This window comes from Protopterus annectens, chromosome 17.part0 (genome assembly GCF_019279795.1).
Source record: "Protopterus annectens isolate FY-2018-M chromosome 17.part0, PAN1.0, whole genome shotgun sequence".
NCBI classification, from domain to species: Eukaryota; Metazoa; Chordata; order Ceratodontiformes; family Protopteridae; genus Protopterus; species Protopterus annectens.
Genome location: NC_056751.1, coordinates 18545274 through 18571519, shown reverse-complemented (window position 1 = coordinate 18571519; position 26246 = coordinate 18545274).

Below are 26246 nucleotides of genomic sequence, written 5' to 3'. Positions count from 1 at the left end.
ACACTGGGGGTACCTCAAGGTTCTGTTCTTGGCCCCCTTCTCTTTATTCTCTTCACTAATAACCTTAACACAGCTACTTTCCTTTCCTCCTTAGTCCAATATGCTGACGACTCCACTCTTACACGTGCTGCCCCTTCCATACAGCAACTTGAAGATATAACCCAAAAGTCCTTCTCTGCTGCTGAATCCTGGCTTACAAAATCTCAACTCATACTTAACCCTAGCAACATTAAACGTATGATCTTCCATTCCACTAGAGCCAGTGACCCTCCCCCCCTTTCCTCATCAAAGCTACAGGTAATACAACAATTACACTGATATTATCTACAAAATTCTTAGGCATCATGACTGACAACTTGAAATTTGACCTACACTTATCCCAAACTATAAAGAAAGTACATACAAAAACTAGGTGTACTTTATAGAAATAAGCAATTCTTAACAACAATAGGATAGCCATTGCAAGAACTCACCTTCTCTCTATCCTCCTTTATGCTTCACCCATACTCACCAACCTGAAGAATACAGACCTAGGAAAACTTGAAGCTGGTTATAATAAAATAGCAAAATTTGCTACTGACTCTTTATGTCGATCACACCATTGTCTAGCCCTGAAACAACTTTCCTGTTTGGAACTTCCACATCTACTAGCCTATAATCAGCTGATAACAGCTCATTAACTACTCCGCCAGCCAGAAAAAAAAAACAGTTCTCCAGTACATAATTGAACCTTACTCCAATAACTGAGTACTATGTTCCACCAATAAATCACTATTAAAAATTAACAAAGCAAAGAATACTGTGGGAGACTCTCTTTTCAATCATGTAGATAAAATCTGGAATTCACTCCCTCACACCATTAGATCTACTATTAACACTGTTAATTTTAAAAAGTTACTAAAAACACAGTTCTCTGAACAGAACATTGATGATCCAGACGGAAACAGAATGTAAGTTAGTACCACTTTTATTGGTGGGTCTTGATGCAGAAAAAGCATTTGACGGAGTAGACTGGGACTTCATGAGCAGGGCAATGGAAGCATTTGCTTTCCCTGATACAATTATAAGGTTGATTAGAAGAATATATGAGGGATCAGAGGCACAAATGAAAGTGGGTGGGGTCCTCTCTGATAATTTCTGCTTGAGTACAGGAATCAGGCAGGGTTGTCGGCTTTCCCTTTTGTTGCTTGCATTATATTTAGAACCACTGGCAAAGAAAATAAGACTCAGAAATTCAAGGATATAATTGGTATGGTAGTCAGGAAAAGCTGGCTCTATTTGCAGATGATATTATTCTATACATGACAAAACCAGAAAAGGACATTACAGTGTTGTGGAATATTTTAAGACAGTTTCAAATCTTCTCAGGATACAAAATGAATGAAGCTAAAACAAAGACAGTAGTGGTAAATTATGTACCCACACACACATTGGTCCAACAATATCCATATTTATGGGGACATGATAAAATGAAGTATTTAGGAGTATGGATTAGAAATTAATCTGTGGTGGCAGCTAAGGATATGTGGGAAGAGACTAAACAGAAGGTAATACAAAAATTGAGAAACTGGAAGTTTTGTTCTATGGATATGGATACTAAGATACAAGCCATTAAAATGTTTTAGTCCCTTTGGTCTTATACACAGGTCAGGCATACTTTTATCAACTGGAGGAGAAATTGTGGACAGCAATTAAAAAAGAGTTGAAGGATTTTATCTGGGAAGGGAAGACAGCAAGGGTCAAGTGGGATAAGCTGATTCTACCAATAGAACAAGGTGGACTAGAATTACCTAATTTGAGAGAGTATTTTAGAGCAACACAGTTAAGGTTCTTAAACATAGCACAGGCTGAAAACTATAATTCAAGGTGGAAAGGGATGATGATGACACAGGGAGGAAGCTGAGGAAATAAGCAGAAATTGGGATTTTGGATGCAGACTCTTAAGGAGAACAACCAAAATCATATAGAGCATTATATTCATAAAATACCAGGGAATATTCTAAGAACCAAACCAGTATGAGAATGGAGAAAAGAGATTTTGCTGACAGGGTTGACTGTGTTCACCGATGCAAATAATAGGCAAGAGGGAAGCTGGAATTTATTGGAGAAAATTGGCAAAGGAACCAAGGTATTGAGAACAAATAACTAGAAAGGTAATATAATGGGAAGAGGCCAACAATTTATTTGGACTGCAGGTTAGAGATTGTTTTCCCTATCAAGGATTGATATCAGAGTGTAGGCAAAGGGAAAGAAATAGGGGCTCCTAAATGAAAGACCAGCACTGGTAGAGTTTTTAACAGAATGTAGAACAGAAGCTGCTGTTAGAAAAGGAATAATTAGTAAAGCATATAAAATACTGCATGATAATTACAAGAATCAATCAGAGGAACTTAGAAACGATTGGGGAGAGAGGTTGGATAAGCAATTCACAAAGAGACAATGGGGGATATATGTATAGCTCCCAAATATGCAACAAAGTCTAGAAGATTTAGGATCTTTGCCTGGAAATGTTTACATAGGTATTTTTATACCCCAAGTAGATGCCAAAGAATTTTTCCTCAGGTGGATAGCAAATGCTGGAGGTATGATAGGGAAGAAAGAGGTAGTTGGGAACATATTTTTTGAAGGTGTGATGAGTTGGCAGACTTTCGGGATTCCCTGCGGGCTGCTCTGTTGAAGATGCTGGGTAGGTGGATTGGACTGACTGGGGAGATGATTTTTTTTAATTATACTACAGAATCAGAATTGCCTAGACATAGTAAAGCCTTGCTGAGTCTAATTATGGTGGCTGCCAAAAAAGCAGTTACTAGAAAATGGAAATCAAAGTCTAGACCAACTTTACTAGAAGTAGTGAATATAGTAACTTGAGATAAAACAACTGGAACTGGAATCTTTATAAAAGGGGAGGAGCAAACTACATAGAAAAAATGGGAATTGCTGGAAAAGCATATGCAGAGCAGGAATGAGGTTTAAGCGGCAGGATTTGAATGAGCGATATAATGCTTAACTGCCAATGACTAGAATGTTTATAAGTGATTAGTAATGTTTACAACTACAGTTGTTTCAATGGTGTCTGTGATGTAAACTGTTTACAACTAAAGTGATTTAATTTTGTATGTTTTTCATTTTATATAAATGTAAAATTGCCTTTGTCACATATGGAAATTTAATAAAGATGTTAGGAAAAAAACTAAATTCTCTGATGCATGATTTTGCTCATGCAACAGTCCTGGTTAACTTAGACCTCTACAATACACCTCTGTACCCTATAATAATCAATATCTGCTATAACTAACCTCCACCTTTGTTTTACAATTTTTTCCCCTTGACTCCATCTCTTACTGTCTTACACAACTACCTCTATACTCACTCAACTTCTGTAGGTCAAAAACTTGAACTTCACTTATATTTCAAAATGTTTCTGCTGTCAGTCAGTTTCAGAATTTCATAACATTTTAGTAGAAAACCACTGTATATAAGGATTATATGTAAGAATGAATGCTGTTTGACTTGTTAAACCAGTGCTTATTATTGCAACAGGGATGAGTGATTAATTGTCTGTATTAAGCATAGGTCATTCTATCTATTTTATGTTTCTTGTGAAGCTATATTTGGTGTTTTGATTTTAGCATATGTACATGTAACCTTTATATGTCCTTCCTATATTGTGTGATTGTATGTGGAGCTTTCTCTCTGGGTGTCCGCTGAAAATGGGTTTCACCCAGTCAGACTTTCTCGGTAAACAAATATAAAATAAATAAATAAATAAATATGACAAAATTCTAGATGACAGTCAAGGTGTCCCATAGGGGTCTGTCCTAGGCCCATACTTGTTTAGGTTTATCTTTCAGACCTATCTTTTTCATCCGAGGTATTCTATAGTCCACATGTAGATGACTTGCAAATGAATAAACTGGTTACATGAGTTACAGATAGGGCATGTCTGCAAAATAACTTGACTAAATTGACCGTTTGACCACAGAAGAATAATATGCAGCCAAATACATCAAAAATGAAGCATATGAGATTTGTGAGACATGTACTGAAAGGTGAATATTTAAACAGCACACAGTGATTGAAAGTGTACATTCATTTAAGGACCTGGCTATATGAGTAGATCCAACTTTGAGTTTTTCTAATCAGATCAGCCAGTTGGTTAATGATAGTTATAGAGCTATAGGTTGTATAAAAAGGTTTACAAAGTCTAGAAAATCTAGGAAATCAGAAATGATGAAATCATTGTTTGTAAGTTACATTAGACCAACAAGTATTTGGAATAACAATATGGAAACCTTATAAGAAAATAAGTGTAGAGAGGAAATATACCAGGGGCATCCACGCATGTGAAATTAACTTGTACAGAGTCTCATACCAATGTTTAAGAAGAGGCATTATTCAGGTATTTAGAGTATTTAAAGACAACTACCTCTGGGAATGTTTGGGGTTATCAAAAAGTAGTAGAAAATCATCAGGCATCCTATGTAGAAGATTCTATGGGAATGAGCGGTGTACTAATTGGTTCTCTGAGAGAGCAGCTAATGTATGGAATAGACTACCAAATTATATTAAAGTAAGCACTAATTTAGATATTTTAAGAACAACCAGTACACTTGCCTGAAATAGTTATATGTATGTATAAAGAGAGCCCACATTCTGCGGAGAAGCTGCACCCATGCAAAACAGAAGTTTAAAGGAGAAGAGCGGTGTTTGAAATTCACAGATTCACTCTTCTTCTGGATTTTCAATTTTTTTTGGTCTTTCAACAGTTGGTGTTACAAGTGCTGACATTTAAACAGGGAGACAATGCCAACTATTGCTTTCTGAAATACTGTACATTATTATTCTGTTGTTATAAGGTGCAGTGCAAAATGTCACATCTCAGGTTGCAATCTGTCAGGCTCCTCAGAGAAGGGTTTTTCCATATACAGTAATTCCATGTTGATAATAAATGTGCAGACCTTTTTAATTCAACAGTTCAGTGTTAACTGCTCGTCTCCACATGCATTTTAACATGTATTTTGCTTTCCGTAACAGATACACTCCAGTAGCGTTATGCTGCTTAGCTAATGTGCCTTTTCTGAATTGCTATTAAGTCGAATATGAAAAGTTACAGCTCCTGTTGTGATTCACCCAATGAAAGAAGTGATGGTATAGTTTTGGTATTTTAGAATAGTGTTTATTACCATAGAATACCACTATAGTGTTAACAGTGTTTGTTCTGTCTGATAAAATGCAAACCAAAATGTCATAGCACCAAAGAAGTACTATAATGCCAAATCTTGCTTCCTGGAATTATATTAAAATATCTTGTGTTACTTATCCACTGCTATAAAGTGTAACATAAAATGTCATTGCAATAAATGAGAGAAGAATGTAACCTAACAAACTGAAGAATAATCCTTGGTTGAAGGTTTTGGCCCTTACTGATTCATTTTCATCTATTTAATCATTATAGTTTTGTTTTTAGGTTTTCATACTTTTGTATTGATTCGTTTTTATTATTTTAATCTCAGGCTTACAGTATATACTGTAAATAGTTATATTTTATTTTTTTTCTTAAAATATTATTTACTTACATTATCTATTATATTACATTTCAAATCTTGATATATTCTGTACTCTGTATTCATTTTTTTTCAATTTTCAATAAAATATATTAAGCAAAAAAATATATATATATCATTGCCACTGGCGTGAGGAGAAATATGCAGTCTCAGCAGCTGCATACATTTTTAAAAAAGGCAGAGGGGAAGCACCATGGACTTGTTTGTACAGTAAAGCACTGTGAAATGCTGCACAGTCAACATAATAAGTGAATGTTCCTCTGCTTGCCCCAAGGTGCACACTTGCACCTGTTATGTTCACACCTTGGGGTTGTTGGTGGGACATTCTTTTTGTTGTGTTAAATGAGTGATTTACGTACTGCTTACATTGTCAAGGTCAATATATCATCTTTTTGGATTAATGGGTGTGCAACGCATTATCATTAACTATGTGACTTCCTATCCATACTTGTTTCGGCACCCAGGAAGGCTAGTGTAGCTCAGTAGGTTTGGGTGTAAACATTTACACAAAATCTGCATACCTCTCAGCTGAACTGTCGTTTTGCAGAACATCCCTGATTTTACCTCATATTTTTCTTAAACTGCTAAGAATTAAAGTCAGTAATGCCAGAAGTTAAAGTTTCATACTACTTATTCAGAAAATGCATGATATAACCCTGTTCTTCTATATTTTTGCCCTGTCCATCATATATCAGGTAAATAACAGAGGACTGCAGTCAGTTAATTATGCCAAACATTAGAGTTCCATAATTATTGTTCAGAAAATGCATATTGAGGCAAGCCCCATTGTTCTGTTAATGTTTTGAATTAATTACAGTACTATTTAAAAACTGTCCCAAATTTTGGGCATATTCATTGCCACCCCCCCCCCCCCCCCACACACACACACACACACACGCACATACAATTGCTTTGGGCTCTGTCCAGAATTCCTGAGCAAAGAGGTTCAGTGGTATGATACAGAAACAATGATTTATTAATGAATGTATTTTTTCATTACTCTGCAGGTTTTCTTTTTTTAAACACTTTTATGTAATTATCACTTGTGAAATAGGCAAACATATTTATATAAAACCAAAAAAATACCAAATATATGCTAAAAAGGGCCGTAGCTCACTGCAAATGCTTACTTTCAAAAAATCACTTTTAATAGAAAACAAATAAAAACAAACCCATGAGGGTTAAAACTATTTTACACATAGGTTAAGCGCTTTCATCTGCTAACTGCAGACTTCATCAGAACAGTGAAATGTGTGTTGCTCCCCCCCTATATAATACATTTTTAAAAAGGATGGATAAACGAGGCAACAAAGTGGAGATAAAGCAGCATAATGCTGTACAGTTCTGTATGGGGCAATTTAATATATACAATTATACACAATTAAAGCTTGAGAAAACACACTTTATGTTGTTTACAAAAGGCATGAAATATGTCCCTATGAAAAAATTCAATGTAGTTGATACCTTATTGGAGTTTAAATTGTACTTGAGGAAATTAAATTTGGCCATACACTTTCAGAACAACCAAAGAAGTGTACAGGAGAATGTGTTTAAGAAAAAAGTAAATATACACCCCCTTTACATCCTACATTAGTCACATATGAGAGGTTGATCACAGTGGAAATCTATAATTTACAAGAGAAGTGTAGGAAAGGAAAGAGAAGATATAATTTAAGTAGGCAGGAAAACAAATTATTAAACGAAGTATGTTATGAGGCTGACATTCGAGTTATGAAACCGGATGGGGGGCGTAGTGCTAGTAGAAACACAGGATTATAACAACAAAATATTTGAAATATTATATAATGATAGTAAATATATGTTATCTTCTATCAATGAAGTAAACATCGGACATAGAAGGATTGATTTATATCTAGAGGAGTTCCTTTTGGAAAACAGGATAGATATGAATTTGTACTATTTTTTGAGAGTGGAACATCCAGTACTTGGCACCATAATAGGGATCCCAAAGATCCATAAAAGTATTGAAGACCCCCCTTATAGGCCCATTATTTCCAGTAGTAGGTCTAAGACATTCCCATATGGGAAAGTAATGGATGGATGGTTAAAACCAATATATGATAGAGTGCACCATGTAGTGAAAGACTCATGGGACTTTTTGGGAAGGTTGAAACCAGAAATTTGGAAGGAAGGGTTAGTGTTTGTAACCACTGATGAGGTGGATTTGTTCTCCTACATCCCAAAGGAAGAAGGACTAGAAATGTTTAGTAACATTATTCAGAAGTACATGAACTTTGAGTGGGAAAAGACAAGTTTAATTTGTAAGTTTATGTCTATTGTATTAGATTTTAATTACATCTGGTTCAAGGGTGAATACTATAGACAAAAAAGCGGGGTAGCCATGGGGGCGGCGTGCACCCCCATATATGCAAATATGGTGTTACTAGACCGGAAAAGTGAACATATTTTGGGTAGTCAGTATGCTAGTAAGTGTATATGCTACACTAGGTTTTTGGATGATATTTTTATTTTATGGGATGGTACAACAAGTGAAGTAGATGCATTTCTGAAGTATTTGAATGACACCAGTAGTTATTTAAAATTCACCCATAGTAGTAGCACGACCGGGATAGCATATTTAGACACTTTTGTATCGAATGGAACAGCAGGATTTAAATCCAGAATATATAGAAAAGAAACCTTTAGCAACTCATATTTAGAATATACTAGTTGTCACCCAGCAAGTCAAAAAAGAGCATCATCAAGGGTCAGTGCATAAGAGCTGCGAGGATGACATCTGGTTTCAGTGAAATGAAGAAAGAGTTAGAATATACAGGAACATTATTTGGGGAAAGGGGTTACCCCAGATATTTAATTGATGATGTCACTCGATATGTACTGAGAGAATGGGTGAAAAATACAAAGCCCTTCTTGGTATTGGGTTGTAGAAATACAGGGGAGAACATGAGAATGAGAAGGAACATTCACACCATGGGGCTTGTGTAGTGCAGTCCATATGTGAGGAGACGAAGAAAATAATGAGACAAAACTGGAACATTCTAAGAAGTAAAGTGGGTGCAGCACTTATGCATGTTCATAAGACGGGGTCCAACCTTAAGAATAGGTTTGAGAGAGTGAAAGGCAGAACAAAGGGTGACATTGGAGACGGGTACACCAAAACATGTGGGCAGTGTCAGCAGTGTAAGGAGATTATAGAAGAGAAATGAATTACATTAGGGGACGTCAACCACACTAGAGTAAGGTTTAACAAAGGGAGTTGTTTATCCCAACATGTCATATACTTGGCCAAGTATATGGCATGTCCAAGTTATTATGTGGGCAAGATGGACAGACAATTGAGAAACAAGATATACGATCATACCTACTGTATAAGGAAAAATGATAAAAACAATGCTTTGTGTAGACACAAACTTAAATATGATGCAAGCCATGTGTTCAAATTTGGGATTTTAGAACAGGTAAAGGTAGACTTAAGGGGAGGAAATGTTAAGGTCAAATTAGCAGAAAAAGAGGTCAAATGGCAACTCAGGTTATACGCAACTAAAGAACCTGGGTTGAATGACTATATTCCCACCAAACCAATCTTGGATGCAAGGATATGAATGACATGATGTTGTAGTAGGGTATATGTACGCACAGAATAAAGTTAGAAACAAGTGAATAGAAAAATAAAAAAGAAAGCTGGTACAATAAGAAAGGAGGCAAAATGTCATGATACAATGTCTAAATAAAAGTGCAATATTGAGTGTTAAAGATGTGCATACTTTTTAACATGGCACAAATGAGCATTTTTATATGTCACATATGTTTATTTTTTTTCAATGTTTATATATGTTTTTATACTATATAACAAAAGTGTAATATTGTGTTTTAAAGAAGTACATATTTTTTTACCACAGAACAAATTAACATTTCTATATCTTATATAATGTGTTTTTATACCTAAATGTGATATACATAAGCACATGCGATTGTTTTATAGGTATACTTAGAAACTGTATGGTTACTAGGTGTAATACAAAACTGTGCAGGTTGAATGAGCAGAATTAATGAATATTCATAAGGTTATGTTTTATTCATGAGAAGGTTAATTGAGCATTTCCATTGGATCTTGACTTTTTTAAAAATGTATTATATACGGGGAGCAACACACATTTCACTGTTCTGATAAAGTCTGCAGTTAGCAGATGAAAGTGCTTAACCTGTGTGTAAAATAGTTTTAACCCTCAGGGGTTCATTTTTATTTGTTTTCAATTAAAAGTGATTTTTTTGAAAGTAAGCATTTGCAGTGAGCTATGGTCCTTTTTAGTGTATATTTGGTATATTTTTGGTTATTTGGTCATATATACGCTTACAATTTGGTATTTCATGTTTATATAAAAGTAATCAAACCATCACATATGTTGTTCTATACAAAATGATCAAACCAGTATTACATAAATTGTTCAGTTCCTGCCTTCTCTTAAACCTCATTCCTTCTCCAAAACATTTGTTCGGCATATATTTTCCCACAATTTCCATTTTTACTATACAATTTCATCCCATTGTACCACTTAACTTCTTAGAACAAAACATTTGGTCAAAGCCATAAATAATGGAGTGACAAGGGCCCAAAAATAGGGACACTTTTTAAATCCTGCCCTTACAAACTTAGAAGGTTGATAGAATAACAAGTTTTGCATTAGCATGCATTTTCTGAAGGATATGAAGTCTGAAACTCAAATGACTGTCATTATTTTCTGACTTCAACCTTCAATGGTTTTACCAACAGTTTGCCAGAAAAACACAATTTTATGAGGGACAGACCAAAAATATGAGACAAAAACCTGGACATTCTGTGGAAATCTGTACAGCTGAGAGATATGACTCCTACCTTTTTCTAAAGATCCCACCTCATGTTCTTTTATTTCTGCTGCAATATTCACCACCTCAAGTATGGTTGGTTTAGACTTTAGTTTTCATTTTCTAGTAATTAATTTTGGCAGCCACTGGAATTAAACTTAACAAGATCTCACCATGTCTAGGCAATTGATTACTCTGTAGATGCTCTATGTAATATCTCATGGTTTCTAATTGAATAATGCAATTGCTTTATTCATTCAGATTCTGGAGAAAAAGTACAGCAAAAAAAGTGACTCTCCTAAATGTTAGCCTACAAAGTTGTGTAGTTTGTATTGCATTCTGGCCTACAACAGTAACTACATAGTTATGCAGAGTAACATTTATTAAAATCACACTTTGTATTATTACTGCATTTTAGCCAGTTAGAATAGTTGCAACTCATTTTTACACATAAAATTGCTACTAAGAGACAGCTCCAGTAAAGTTACTGTGTGATAAAAACCATCTTAAAACACACAGCCTTCAAACAGAATTGAATTGCATTTGCTTTATTATAGTAGGCTACACAACAAGTTTGAGTTATAAATCAACTGTGTTATCACTATGATATAGCATGAGTCAGAGCTGTAGCTAGTTCATCTGTTATTTTTGGTAGTTTCCCCAGACTTATGGCCCCAACACAAAGTTGAGGAATATTTCTTAAAGTCTTTCTGTGCTGCTTGCTGTAACTGTAGCAAGCTGTTTGCTACAACTGTAATAAGCACTTCACTGCAGTTGCTCATAACACACATTGACCTTCCACCACAAATGCGAATGTAGTATTTACATTCATTTAGGAAGCCATGATATCCTCCCAACTTCATAAATGAATGTTGGTATTGCACTCGCACCCCATTGGCACCTGCTGATCGCATCACTTAAAAGCTCGCTCCCATAGTAGGCGCACTGTCTGCCCACCCTAGTTTTAGTACTGGCAAAACTGTGCCTATAAATGTAGCACTACAGTGGAACTGCAGTGCCACTTTAATATTATTAAGTTGTTTATAAAACATTCCAAACTAAAACAGAACTATGAGGCTTAATAACCACCAGTCTGTAGATCTGACATGACTTCATTATATTCTGTAGTACAAAAAGCAATCCATAACTAAGAGATGTTATAAACGACTGTGTTGTCTGTTAGTAAATCATCTGGGAACTTACACCACTAAGAAAGTTCTGCATTACTTTACTCCAGGAACATACAGCATGTAGAAACAACTACATTTCTTATTCTGTTACAGCAAGAGCTGCAGGAAACCGGAGCACTAATATGGAGTGCAGTGCCTCCTGGTTATTTTTAATGCATTTGTTGCCAGGTTAAGCCAATGGATAGGTGCCCACAACAGGTGTATGGCAGGAAGCCAATCTTATAGATGCTGGCAATATATCAGAGGATGTACACACGCTTGCACAGAATGTATGTGCATGCACACACACACTCACCTAGCAGTCATTTGAAGTCTTAATGTATCATTTACTACTTTTAGGATATGTGAGGAAAGCTAAGATACCAGCAAAAATGTACATGAACACAGGAAGATTCTGAAGACTCCACAAAGAAGGCATTCCGATTGAACTGAACACAATAGTGTTGCTAACATTTTATTTAATTTATTCATTTACACTGTTGATTTATCCCACTAGAACACTGACCTATTTTCAGTGGAGATCAGAGGTGGCATTTATAATGACCAGGGGGAATTTGGCCACGGTACCAGAGGAATTTCCTCAGTCCTTTGAATACCATGGTATCTTTTGCATCCACCCAAACTGTCATCAACTCAGGCAGATGGCAACTTAGTTTAACATCTTGTCTAAAGGATGGCACATTCTGGAGTGAGCTGTTGAACTCCAAGATCGTCAAGTAAATTCCTGCTTACCACTTTCTGAAACTCCAAAATTAGAAACTTTCTTCATGAGTTTCTGTTGGGCTACAACATTTTATACAAGCTGTAAGTTGCAGTTAGAGCTTCATTACATAATACATTTAAGTTTTTGATTAAATGAGAGAATTTCCTGTATATAAAGTCACTTTTACTCCTACGTTGCTCCTCTGACTTGATGTACCTAGGAAAGCAATATAAAGCCTATGTATCTAGGACCCAACATATTAGGAAGTCTTAACAGTTCTTTGTCTTGTTTGTCCAGAATAAAACATTGGTTCCAATGGATAAACAGACAACTTCCAACTACTTGGCTAACTGCAGTGGGCAGTGTAATGGCTCCACTAACAACTCAACTGTCAGATCTAATTTCACTAGGGATAGCAGTTTTGTCTGCCTCCACTGAAATGTGCCACTTGGAGAGAACTGTGATGAATCAACTTAGCCTTTTGTTTGCACATTTGACATTTCCCCCTGCCATCACTAGGGAACAGGTCCTTAATACTCTAAGGTCAAGAACACTGCATCAGTGGGCCCATATATTATCCCAGGATCCCTTTTAAATGACATGAAACATGACCCATCATTCCCTCTGGAATTGCTATTTAAATATAGCCTCCAAACAGGCTTTGTGCCTCATGAATGCAGAACAGCAACAGGCATCCCCCTGCACATATTTGGGCCATCAACAGACCCTGGAAACTATAGACCCATTAGTCTCACTAGTCTTGTATGCAAAGCCACAGAAATAATTATCATGGAAATGATCAGTAATGATATAGTAAACCTCCAGACATTGGAGCCAACCCAGTTTGGTTTTGTGAAGAGCAAGGTCATGCCTACTTAACTTGGTGGACTTCTTTGAGAAGGTCACCAAAGCAATGAATGAGGGCAAAATGGTTCACATTGCCTACCTTGACCTGGCCAAGGCACTTGACACATTACCCCACTTGAGCATTGTTGACAAACTCCAGAGGTTAGGTACAAACCTGTATGTCAACTGGTGGATAGCCAACTGTCTTACAGAGAGAACCCAGGAATTTAAAATTGGGTAGTCCACCTCTACAAAGAGGCCAGTCACAAGTAGAGTCCCTCAGAAATCGGTTCTTGGACTGCTTCTTTTGGCATTTACTTCTCTGAAGTGAAGGCTAATATCAGTGGACTCTGACTGACTAAATTTGCAGATGATTGAAAATTAGGAGTGGTCATTGAATCCCACACTAACACAAATGTTCTCCAGGAAGGGCTGACACAGACAAACAACTGGTGTTAGAGCCACGGTCTAAAACTAAATGTAAAGTAATGCATAATAGTATCCTTCAGGAAGTCATCCACCCCTGGTAACTATCATATTGCCAACACACCCCTTGGAGTTGACCCAGTAGTCAGGGACTTAGGGACACACATAGACAGTAATCTAGCCTTTGAACATCACATGTCCACAGTAGTGAGGAAATCATTTTTTGTTGCACAGCTTATAAACAAAGGTATGCAATCTAGATCCAAGGAAACCATTGTTTCACTGTATTCTGCATTCACCAGACCTATCATTAAGTACAGTGCCCCCTTTGGTATGTACCTAACTAGGCATATCCAACAATTGGAACATCCACAGCAGTTCTTCACTAAAAAACATACAGAGCATAAGTAAAATGTCCTATGTAGACTGCCTCAGTGCCCTATCCCTGTATTCTGTCTCCTACAGGCTGTTGAGGGGAGATCTGTGTCTGGCATACAAGTCATTGTCAGACCCCACTCTGATGGACCTCCTGCATATCCACAAAACAAAAACACCAGAATTACCCATTCTAAAGACTTAAACCTTGTCTGTGATATACATAGGACCTGCTGGAGAGACTGGTATGTATCCTGTAGACTACCCCATCTCTGGAACAGGCTCCCCATCCATGTGAAGCAAATTCCTCCATAACCCAATTCAATTGTAACTTGGACAATTGGATAGGGAACAAAAGTTCATCCATGGTTTGGCACCTATGTCTCTAATAGACACAGGTGACCTGTAAATGTTTCATCTCCCAGGCCCCTGCTTACAATTATCAAGGATACCAGAACTTGCCAGAGATTTGGGATGCATGGCTAGGCTTAAAAAGGCCCTTGTGGATGTTAGCCTAGTAAACACCTTTGAACATATAAATATTACAAGTTGCACTCTGTGTAAGGCTATTTTGCTTGGGGCACCTCTTGCAATGTGGCTGCCTAGCTTGCCTTTGTACCTGGAAGTTAGCACTTCAGAGACACAAATGACAGACATTATTAGTGACAATGCACCATAAGAGTAGGGGTATGACTTCATGTCTGCTTCTTCAGTTGTAGTTCCCTCCCTCTGAATATCTGCTTCTTTAGAAATAGTTCCTGCCCTCTGCCACCCTGTTGCATGGTACTTTGGTTGTTTTGTTGACAATATGTGATTACATTTTTGTTGCTTTGTAAATGTGTAGCATCATTAAGACAGGTTTCTTATGGCCTGCTCCTGGTGCATTTTTTGTTTGTTTGCTTTTGATTGCTGGCATGAATGCTGTGTGTGTTTTTATAAGATGGAGCAGTTCTGGTTCCTGGATTCATCGAGGTCCATGAGGTAAAGTGGGCTGTGGCAGCACTTTAGCATATGTATAACAGAGATCCACGTGCATTTGCTTAAGCTGTTTGTGGTCAGTACAATATTCATGTTCATTAAAGCTGTATACTGATACTGCTTGGTACAGCTTATTAATGGAATCATTTAATATCTGCTAATGCCATTTTCTTTTTTTGCTGCATAGTCATGTGAGCAGCATGGAATGATTTGCATGTGTAGAGAGATGCAAACTTTTTGTCTGTCATACAAAATTCTAGTGCAGAACATGGATCATGCTGATTCTTCTCTAAAATCAGGGAAAGGACAGGCTGTTATGCACCTCTCTGATGATTTTTAGAGCTGTTATGATTTAGTCTCCTGCTAAAGCATACACAGCATTTACCACAAAATGGCAACTGCTTTTAAAGGCTGTAGAAAAGACCAACCAAAGTGCTTTATAGCTTTTAAAACTGTTAGCCCATCAAAAAGACTTTTAGCTTTTGGACCCTGTCTGTAAAGCAGCATTGTTTTTACTGTTTTCAAAGCTGTAAAACACTTACGTGCTCCTACACTTTCCCCCTGTAAGTAGTAGAACATCATACCAGCTGAAGCTCTGTGTACTACAAAGAATTATAATTGGGTCATGCCTATCATCATTAAACAATTATGTGCACTTGACAGGAATCTCAAGATTCACCTTTCACAATTTGCTTTCAAGGTAAATTTCTTGACATCCATGTCTCAGACTCATACCAAGTTAGTTATTATCAATGCTATTGGAAGATTTTCTCCAAAATCTATAATCCTGTCCCCTGCAGCAAAGTTGACAGACACTGCTCAGGAGAATGTGACTGGTTGCTGGCTAGCCAAGTAAAGGCTGGCAAGGAAAGGGTTTTCCATTACTGGGAAAAAGTCTAAAGCCAGTAGGCAAGTCATCAGTAGAGCTTGAATCTAGAAATCAATGCAAAGAAAGATACAAAATCATGTATCTATTGTTTTAGTGAGCACTTTCTCAACTGTACTCATCTGCATTTTACCGTTTATTCTGTGGCTTTTGCAATTCTTTGATTTGATTTTTGACCCGCAATTTCAGTAATGTTCTCTATACACAGTGCCTCAGAGAAAACACAGTTGGGTATGTCTTCTTTTGGGAGGGGGCATGTTCCTCAACGAAGCTCTGACTCTCACTTCTCCAACAAAAATGGTCATTCACAACTGTCTGACCACTTATATCATCTCAAAAATACAGATTCATTGTCTTGCAACCCAATGTCAGAGTTACTGCCCCCCCCCCCCCCCAATATCCCTCATTTTATACATACTGACATCACAGCCATGCAACTGCAGGGAAAACAGAAATGCACAGAAAGAGTAACAACAGTTAATGGAAGCACTGTCAGCAGTTTGTAAAGCTGATGAGTTTGAAGCTTTATGAGTTGGTATTCATCAGGTTAAATTTCTTCAACATGTCAAGAAGCTGGGCAGAGTGTCCACAAAGTGAAGATACAAGTATCAAAACGGGGATTTAGTTTACTTCTTCTAGGACTGATCTACCAAAGCCTATTTGTTTGTATTAAGCTAACTGCAGGGAATTTTGTATTCTGTAGAAGCTTTACTCCTTGCACCCCCTCTCTTTTATAACTAACTATGATGCTGCCAAACATTTGACGAAGTTATACTACAAAAATGCTGCAAGTTGTTTTTGGATGGGTGACTTTGAACAGTCTTTCTGGACCTGGTCCTTAAATAAGTAAACATATACCACCTTTTCTCCATTTTGCTTTTGTAATGATTCTCTTGTAAGCTCTTCATGTAACAAAGTACTACTAGATGATGGTGGAATCTGCAAAATGTTTGTCTTCTATACTAAATATCCTGGCAGTAATAAGAATTTATAAATGTGGTTTCTTTACTTCCATCATTGATGGCATGATTCAGGTAACACAAAGCATTAAGTAGTTTCACTTTGGAACAGCTGCTGCTATATTGACAAGTAATTATCAGTGATGCTAGTAAAGACTACAAAGTATTCTCTGTCCTAGCAGTAAGTCTTCTAATCTAATGTATTGTGTATATTTCATAAAGCAGCAACAACTTTTAAACAAATTACCATTCAGTGAAGTAGCTGAAAATAATGTCAGATCACTTGTTTTCAACCAGCCTGTCTATTCCTGCGAAGCATAATTCACTGAAGCTAAATGTGCTAAATGTTTACAGTTTTAAGGAAAATCAGTATTAATAACAAACTCAATTTAGTACAGTTTCCAAAATGATTCATTAATTTGCTCTACAATTACCTGCTAAATCACTTCAGGGTTGCAGGGGAACCAGAACCTATTTCAGCTCAAACTAGCCATAAGGCAGAGGAATTAATCCAGAATGAAGAAGCATCCCACCACAGGACAGCCACAACCATCTAGTGTTACACAGATAATAAGTACACCTACAGGCATACCTCTCAACTGTCCAGACTTTTGCTTCATATTTTTAGTCTGCTCATCATAAAATTTGTGGTTTTCTGGCAAATTATTGAGGATGAGGTCAGTCAATAATGACATGCATTTGAGTTTCAGACTTCATGTCCTTCATAAATGCAAGCTAACTCAAATCCTGTCATTCCAGCAATATAGTTTGTAAGAGTAATATTTAAAATCTATCCCTTCATTATTTTATGCTTTGTCCAGATTTCTTAGGCTAAGAGGTTGAGAGTTATGCCTACAGGCAGTTTGGAGGGATGCTAGTTCAAACCACCAGTAAATACAGCTTGTCCAAAATCACTACACATATCATGTAGTCTAATGCAATAGATGCATATATACACATTTCTTCGATACATCACATCTGCTTTGAATTTAAATATGTGCAATACAATGCTGTAACACCAGAGTGGCACAGTGGTACAGCAACTAGCCTTGCTGCCATACAGTGCTCGTTTTTCAGCTTGGTTATCTGATGGGATACCTTTCTTATGGAGTCTGCATATTCTCCCTGCACCTGTGTGCATTTCTTCTAGTGCTGTGTTCTTGTCCCTCATCCCACAGATGTGCCTGTGCTTTAGATGATTAGATGATTTGATCAACTAAACTGTAAGTGTGCATACATACGTAAATATGTGTGTGTGTGTGTGTGTGTGTGTGTGTGTGTGTGTGTGTGTGTGTGTGTATAAAAATAATATATATATATATATATATATATATATGTGTGTGGGTGTGCATGTATGTGTGTGTGTATATATATATATATATATATATATATATATATATATATATATATGTGTGTGTGTGTGTGTGTGTGTGTGTGTGTGTGTGTGTGTATGTATCTGTATATATATATATATATATATATATATATATATATGTGTGTGTGTGTGTATGTATATATATATATATATATATATATATATATATAATGTGTGTGTATATAAAAATATATATAATATACATATATGTATATGTGCGTTTGTGTGTGTGTGTGTGTGTGTGTGTGTGTGTGTGTGTGTGTGTGTGTGTGTGTGTGTGTGTATGTGTATGTGTATATGTATATATATATATATATATATATATATATATATATATATGTGTGTGTGTGTGTGTGTGTGCGTGTGCATCTGTGTCCTGTGTCCCATGATGGTTTGGCATCCCATTCTGGATGAGTTTCTGTACCTTGCATCCACTGATTGTCAGGTTAAGCTTTGGCTCCCCATAACCCTGTATAACTGTGACGCCCAGACGATATCTCACTGAACTGTCAACAATAATGTGACATCTCCCACTATCCTGGGTCAGTAACTAAGGAGCTCCACTCCTCACTACTGACTCCAATGTGAGACTGTCACTTAAACAGGAGTTATACTTCACAATTTTCCTCTAAATGCACAACAGAAAAACATTCTAGAACCTGGGACTAGACTGTATACTTCTGTCCATCCCTAATGTAACTCCTCATTACATACTTCAGAGCAATAGGCCCCAATTTAAGACCTCTGATACACTCACAGTTAAATAAATTAAATCTCACACATTCAAACTCTTCTGGGAAAGTCTGACACAGATTTCCAACTGTGTCCCTTCCCCAAAATAATATGGTTACACTGTCACCAATCAGAGAGTCTAAATGCCCTTTTAAAGGGGTGTCCAATTATGAAAATTAGATAATAAAACAAATAGTAGCAAATGACCTAAGTAGCCAAGCTTTCGGAGTGGCCTGGGAAGTTATCAAAGCAAGTATAAGCACTCTCCAATCACTAAAGAAAGCACTGATTGACCAGCCATAATATAAATTAATAAAGATATTTAATAATGAACAAAATTATTAAAATATAAAACAGTAATTTCCAATAAACAAACAGAACTAAATAACCATGAAAATGAAATCAATATTGAAGGATAGGAATCCAACATTTAGAAAAACTCTAACTGAACTTACTGGTTAGTTATAATTTCCTAACTGACTAAAGAATACTGTTCCTGATCTAAACTAAATTACTACAACAGAGCAAAGGCAGACTTACAGTTCTTGGTAAGTCCTTTTGGGTACCCACTGCACAGTACATCTGTGAACAGCTCACAACTGGCTGTTAACTTGCTGTACCTGACAACGATAACTGATAACTGTAAGTGATAGCTGTCTTCACAGGCTCTTTTATAGACTAGCCTGTCATAACTGTTACAGTTCCAATTTTCATTTCATATTTTGAAAATCAACCACCAGCTCTTTACTAAAAGTTCATTCCCGTCTTTCAGCTTCTGACAGTAATACATAGCAACTGTCAACATTCCGATAACATCATCTGCAGATCAGCTGAATCTGAGGCAGTTTGCCTTTAGAATCTTTCTTCACAAACATGCACAGTTAGAAATGTAAAATGATAAGTCTTTAAAACATTCTGTACAAACAGATCATAAATCAACATGTAAGAACCTATTTACAATATCATAGCTAGTCATGCTGGCAGACAATACACAGGTCACTCTGGAATTATGTACAAAACCTTCAGACAGACATGCTAGCACAAATGACAGTGTCTAATTTCTTCACAGTAACTACAAATGAAAAATATCAATTCCGCTAGTGCAGGATGGAAGCAAACTGTCCCCATTTTTCCTTTCATTATCTGATAAAGGTTAAAAAGCACAGTTCATCCAGCATAGATGTGTGTCCTTTTTTTATAGAAAGCTATAAAATCTTAGTATAAAAAATATATCCTCAGGAAAAAAATCATAGGTGCATGAACAGTGACAGCAACACCCTGCACCATTTATACTCAGGAGTAGAACTCTGTGTCTGTATGCAATATAAGTTGCCAAGTAACATCAGCAGTGTTAAAATGAGTTATCAAAAAGTGCTATTGATCACATGTACTCAGCAGTTTTCAGACTAGCTTAGGCATCTTACAATGGTGAAAACATGGGGAAAACATTTCTTTTATCCTGTTTTGTCTACCCCTATCCTGTGTGATAATTAGGCCCATTATCATAATCCCAAACCTTCTCCTGCAACTCCAGGCATCAAAAGATACTCAGAAGGAGAGGCAAAGGCCAGGGACTCATAGCTATCATCGTTTGGGGGGGGGGGGGTTGTTATATTCCTAGTCCTCTCTGTTAACTGTCAAGAATGATATAGTACTTGTTAAGTACCAATGAGGCTAATTTACATTGAAAGCACTCCCGGGGGAGGGGGGGGCGCCCCTGGATTCTGAGTCCCTAATGCAGGAATCCAATTCTGAACCCAAGTCCTGCAGTGGGGACTGTATCAACGTTCTTCCTTTGGATGGGCATGTTAGTTTCAGTCACTCACTTGCATACCTCCCTGGCTAGCTCCTGTAGTGTCTGGGCCACTAGTTCAAACCTGGTTAACTGAGATGATGTAAGCAGGGCAACATCTCTTTGCTCCTCAGAGCCACTTAAGATTTTACTTTGAGCTCTGTAATATAATAAAGCTTATAAAGAAAGGGGAATACTTTCAAAATGAACTCTAGAGGTTCTAATTCTTGACAAGAGAATTTTTATCTGTAATGCATCACATAAGCTACAATACAATATATTAACTCACTGTACACCCATATGCAAAATAAAGCCAAAAGTGACAATTTAAAAACACACAATTTCCTACATATACACACAAAGAGTATGGCTGTTAAAACACTTGTAACTTGCATCTTCACTTACATACCTGATTCTATTAAACAAAGGATTGTCACTTTCATAAACTTCCAGTGTTAGGCTAAGCAAACTCAAATGTACTCTGTTTAACTCATACAGCTGGAGTAACTGCTACCTATAGCTTTTAACAAGCATAGCACCTTAAGGCATCATATTTTGGGTGGATTCCTTAACCAATTGCCTTATCAATGAACAAGAGGCAGCATATAAAAGATCAAGGCATAAGAAACAAAACTGGCACTAAGATTATTAACCTAGTATGCAATGCAGTTGAGATACAACTGTTTGCTACTTGTTATTCATTTTACATTCATATTTTCATAAGTGATGGAGCTGTTTTTTTCTGAGTACATAGTGTGAAATATCATGGTGGGAGACAGAAGTATATAATGCAACTGTCCTTGTATCATGCACTATTATGGAAATATTGCTAATTGTTTACTATTAATTGTGAAAATATGTAATATTCCGTATTATATTAGTATTTCCAAAAACAACATACCTTTAAACTATAACATAACATCAGGTGAAATTTTACATAATTGTGGAGAAAACTGTTGTTGCTTGCACTATAAGTTGTGCAGTTTGAAAAATATTGAGTGTTATTCATACTGTTAACTATGCTGTTACAATTATTCATGTTTCTGTAAATATTTCAATAAACATGCACTCAGAAAATAATTTATTTATCATTATGTCTTCTTCTCTTTCGGCTGTTCCTATTAGGGGTCGCCACAGTGGATCATCTGTTTCCATTTCTTCCTGTCCTCTGCATATTGCTCAGTCACACCAACTGCCTGCATGTCCTCTCTCACCACGTCCATAAACCTTATCTTAGGCCTTCCTCTTTTCCTCTTACCTGGCAGCTCCATCCTTAGCATCCTTTTTCCAATATACCCATCATCCCTCCTCAGCACATGTCCAAACCAACGCAATCTTGCCTCTGACTTTTTCTCCAAACCGTCCAACCTGAGCTGACCCTCTAATATAATGATTCCTAATCCTGTCCATCCTTGTCACACCTAGTGCAAATCTTAACATCTTTAACTCTGCCACTTCCAGCTCTGACTCCTGCCTTTTTGTCAATGCCACCATTTCCAACCCATACAACATAGCTGGTCTCACTACCCTCTTGTAGACCTTCCCTTTCACTCTTACTGGTACCCATCTGCCACAAATCACTCCTGACACTCTTCTCCACCCTGCCTGTACTCTCTTCTTCACCTCTCTTCCACACTCACCATTACTCTGAACTGTTGATCCCAAGTACTTAAAGTCATCCACCTTCGCCAACTCTATTCCCTGCATCCTCACCATTCCTCTATCCTTCCTCTCATTCACACACACATATTCTGTCTTAATCCTGCGGACCGTCATTCCTCTCCTCTCTAGAGCATATCTCCACATCTCCAGGGTCTCCTCAACCTGATCCCTACTCTCACTACAGATCACAATGTCATCTGCAAACATCATAGTCCATGGGGCCTCCTGTCTGATCTCGTCTGTCAACCTGTCCATCACCATTGCAAATAAGAAAGGGCTCAGAGTTGATCCTTGATGTAATCCCACCTCCACCTTAAATGGATCTGTCACTCCCACTGCAGACTTCACCACTGTCACACTACCCTCCTACATATCCTGTACCACTCTTACATACTTCTCTGCCACTCCTGACTTCTTCATACAATACCACAACTCCTCTCGAGGCACCCTATCATATGCTTTCTCCAAGTCCACAAAGACACAAAGCAACTCCTTCTGACCTTCCCTATATTTCTCCATCAACAGTCTTAGAGCAAACATCGCATCTGTAGTGCTCTTTCCTGGCATGAAACCAAACTGCTGATCGCTAATCATCACCTCCCTTCTTAACCTAGCTTCTACTACTCTTTCCCATAACTTCAAGCTGTGACTCATTAGTTTTATCCCTCTGTAGTTACTACAACTCTGTACATCACCCTTATTCTTAAAAATAGGTACCAAAACACTTTTTCTCCACTCCTCAGGCATCCTCTGACTTTCCAAGATTTCATTAAACAATCTAGTTAAAAACTCCTCTGCCATTTCTCCTAAGCACCTCCATGCTTCCACTGGTTTGTCATCTGGACCAAAAGCCTTTCCATTCTTCATCCTCTTCATAGCTGTCCATACTTCCTCTTTGCTAATCTGTTTCACTTCCTGATTCACTATCCCCACATCATCCAACCTTCTCTCTCTTTCATTCTCTTCATTCATCAGCCCCTCAAAGTACTCTTTCCATCTGCTCAACACACTCTCCTCACTTCTGGGTACGTTTCCCTCACTATCCTTTATCACCCTTACCTGCTGCACATCTTTCCCAGCCAGTCGGTACAGGTCCTTTTCTCCCTCTTTAGTGTTCAACCTTTCATACAACTCTCCATATGCCTTATCCTTAGCCTTTGCCACCTCTCTCTTCGCCATGCTCCTCATCTCCTTATACTCCTGCCTACTTTCTTCATCTCTCTGACAATCCCTCTTCTTCTTCGCCAGCCTCTTCTTCTGTATACTCTCCTGTACTTCCTCATTCCACCACCAGGTTTCCTTGTCCTCCTTCCTCTGTCCAGATGTCACACCAAGCACCTATCTAGCTGTCTCCCTTAACATCATTATGTAAAAATGTACATCTCTTGATCAAAAGTACTGCTGAGAGTGTATATTTAGGTTGTACAGTTCCCAAAATATGGAAAGTTTATTTATGAATAAATTGAGAAAAATGTTATTCTAGAGTTTTCTGCATTACAGTATATTACAATATTGGTGGTAAAACTGTGACTGCAGTGATTATCATTGCACATAAGTCTTTTTGCTGAACACATTGATGTTTGCACCTTTTAATAGCATTTACTAGTCACAGATATTTTCAGTCATATAGTTCATGTCTAACTTTTTTTTTCATAAATTGCTCAGGAATTATAAGAACGAATATAGGCAGCTGCACGAATGACATTCCAGGCATTCTAAGTGTGAATGAGTTTACACTAAACCAAGCTACAGATTTCTAGCTTCCTTTGTAAATTTGTATTAGCACACATCACAGTGCTTCCACCTAAAACTAATTCAAAGATAGAGCTGTAACAACTATATATATATATATATATATATATATATATATATATATATATATATAATGGGTCTACTTTTCTTTATCGAAATTTCACAATCTCGAAAAAGAAAAGTAAAACCCCACTTCCGTGAAAGTGCACTACATCAAAAGTGCACTTTTAGAAAGCAGATTCACCGAATCAGAAAAAAAAATAAAAAACTACTTTAAACACTGTTTTGCAGAGTGGCAAGCCCCCCTGCACCCCCTACTTAAATATACTAACTCTGAGATCACACTACAGTGGGGAAAAGGATATATTTCCTTATCCCCATTGTAACGTGCTTCGGCGAGTCATCTTTCGCAAAAGTGCGCTTCCGATGTAGTGCACTTTCGCTTAAGTGGGTTCACCCTTCTGTTTCTCAACAAACTGTGTTTTTGGTAAACAGAAGGAGACCTATAATATATATATATATATGTGTGTGTGTGTGTGTGTGTAAATGTTTAAAGCAATTGTGATCCAAAAAACAATTGTGGTCTACTTTTCCTTGCTGCAGACATCACTACAAATACATTAAAAATAATGCATTTCTATCAAATTAATGTAAGCTATTGTGTGATAGCAGTCCATCATGTATGGGTGTTGGTTGCAATGTTATTTACTCATGCTAGGCTTGTGCATATAGTCACAAGGGTGAAAATCACAAGAGAGCAGATTTAAAATAACGCACACATAAACATGATATACTGTTTACACCATGGTTTTAAGAAAGTTAAAAGAATTTCTTAGATTGAGTACCTTATCAGCCATGATGGAGTTTTATAGTCACTCATGAAAAAATGATTGGCGTCACAGTACTGAACACCAAAGAATCCCATAGGTATTTGAAGTTTTGAACACCATTCACAAAGCCAGTTAGATAATGAACAGTTTAAAACTGAAACATATTGAAACATTACAGGTGTATCTACTTTTCATCACAATAAAATGCTACAGGACTTATTTATTCATAAATAATTGCCATTTTGAAAGTTATAGAAATATTTGAGGAAAGTTAATATATAAAAGCAAATAAGGCTAATTTCTTCCTTGCACACACACACACACACACACACACACACACACACACACACACACATGTAAGTATATATATATGGTTCCCTATCAGAAGCCTGAAACACTATAAGCCTGAAAATCAAAATCCTGAAACCAAAAGCCTGAAAATTCAAAATCCCGAAAACCCAAAATCCTGAAACTCAAAATCCTGAAAACACAAAATGGACATACTGACGTCATTGTGGCTTTGCTATTGTTAGCCCTGTGGTGTTAGGTCATGCGTTGGGTTCAGGTAAGTGTGCGGTTGGTTTTATGTTAGGCTTAGGGGCGGTTTAAGTGAGTTAGGGTTAGGGCGCAGGTTAGGCATGTATGCAATAGTGACAAATATTGGGGTTAGGGGCAGTTTAAGTGAGTTAGGGTTAGGGCGCGGGTCAGCTGAGTGTGCGATAGTGACGGACCTTAGGGTTAGGGTTAGGGTCAGGGTCAGTTGGTAAATATTACTGTCTTTATAGTGACATATTAGCATTATTTGTGTTTTCAGGATTTTGAGTTTCAGGATTTTGGGTTTTCGGGATTTTAAATTTTCAGGCTTTTGGTTTCAGGATTTTGATTTTCAGGCTTATAGTGTTTCAGGCTTCTGATAGGGAACTATATATATATATATATATATATATATATATATATATAGAGAGAGAGAGAGAGAGATGGTATACACACATATTTGTATGTGTGTGTGAGTGTGTGCGTGAGTGTGTGTATATGCCTATGTATGGATATATGTTGGTCACAAAAAATGTGTATGTGATGTTAATGTCTTCTCGGAATGTATATTGCAGTACAGAGTGTGAGAATTTTCTCATAGCAATTAGATCATGGGATCTTAATTGCCAATAATTATGGCATAAAAGAGACTGTGTGTATATGTATAGCTATTACTGTAACATTTTGCTTATGGAAAATGTGTATGTGTCTTTAAAGTGTACTCAGAATATATACTACAGTGAGGACCATGAGAATATTCTCAAAGTTATTATCCAGATCACAAGATCTTAATTGTCAATTACTATGTATAAAATAGG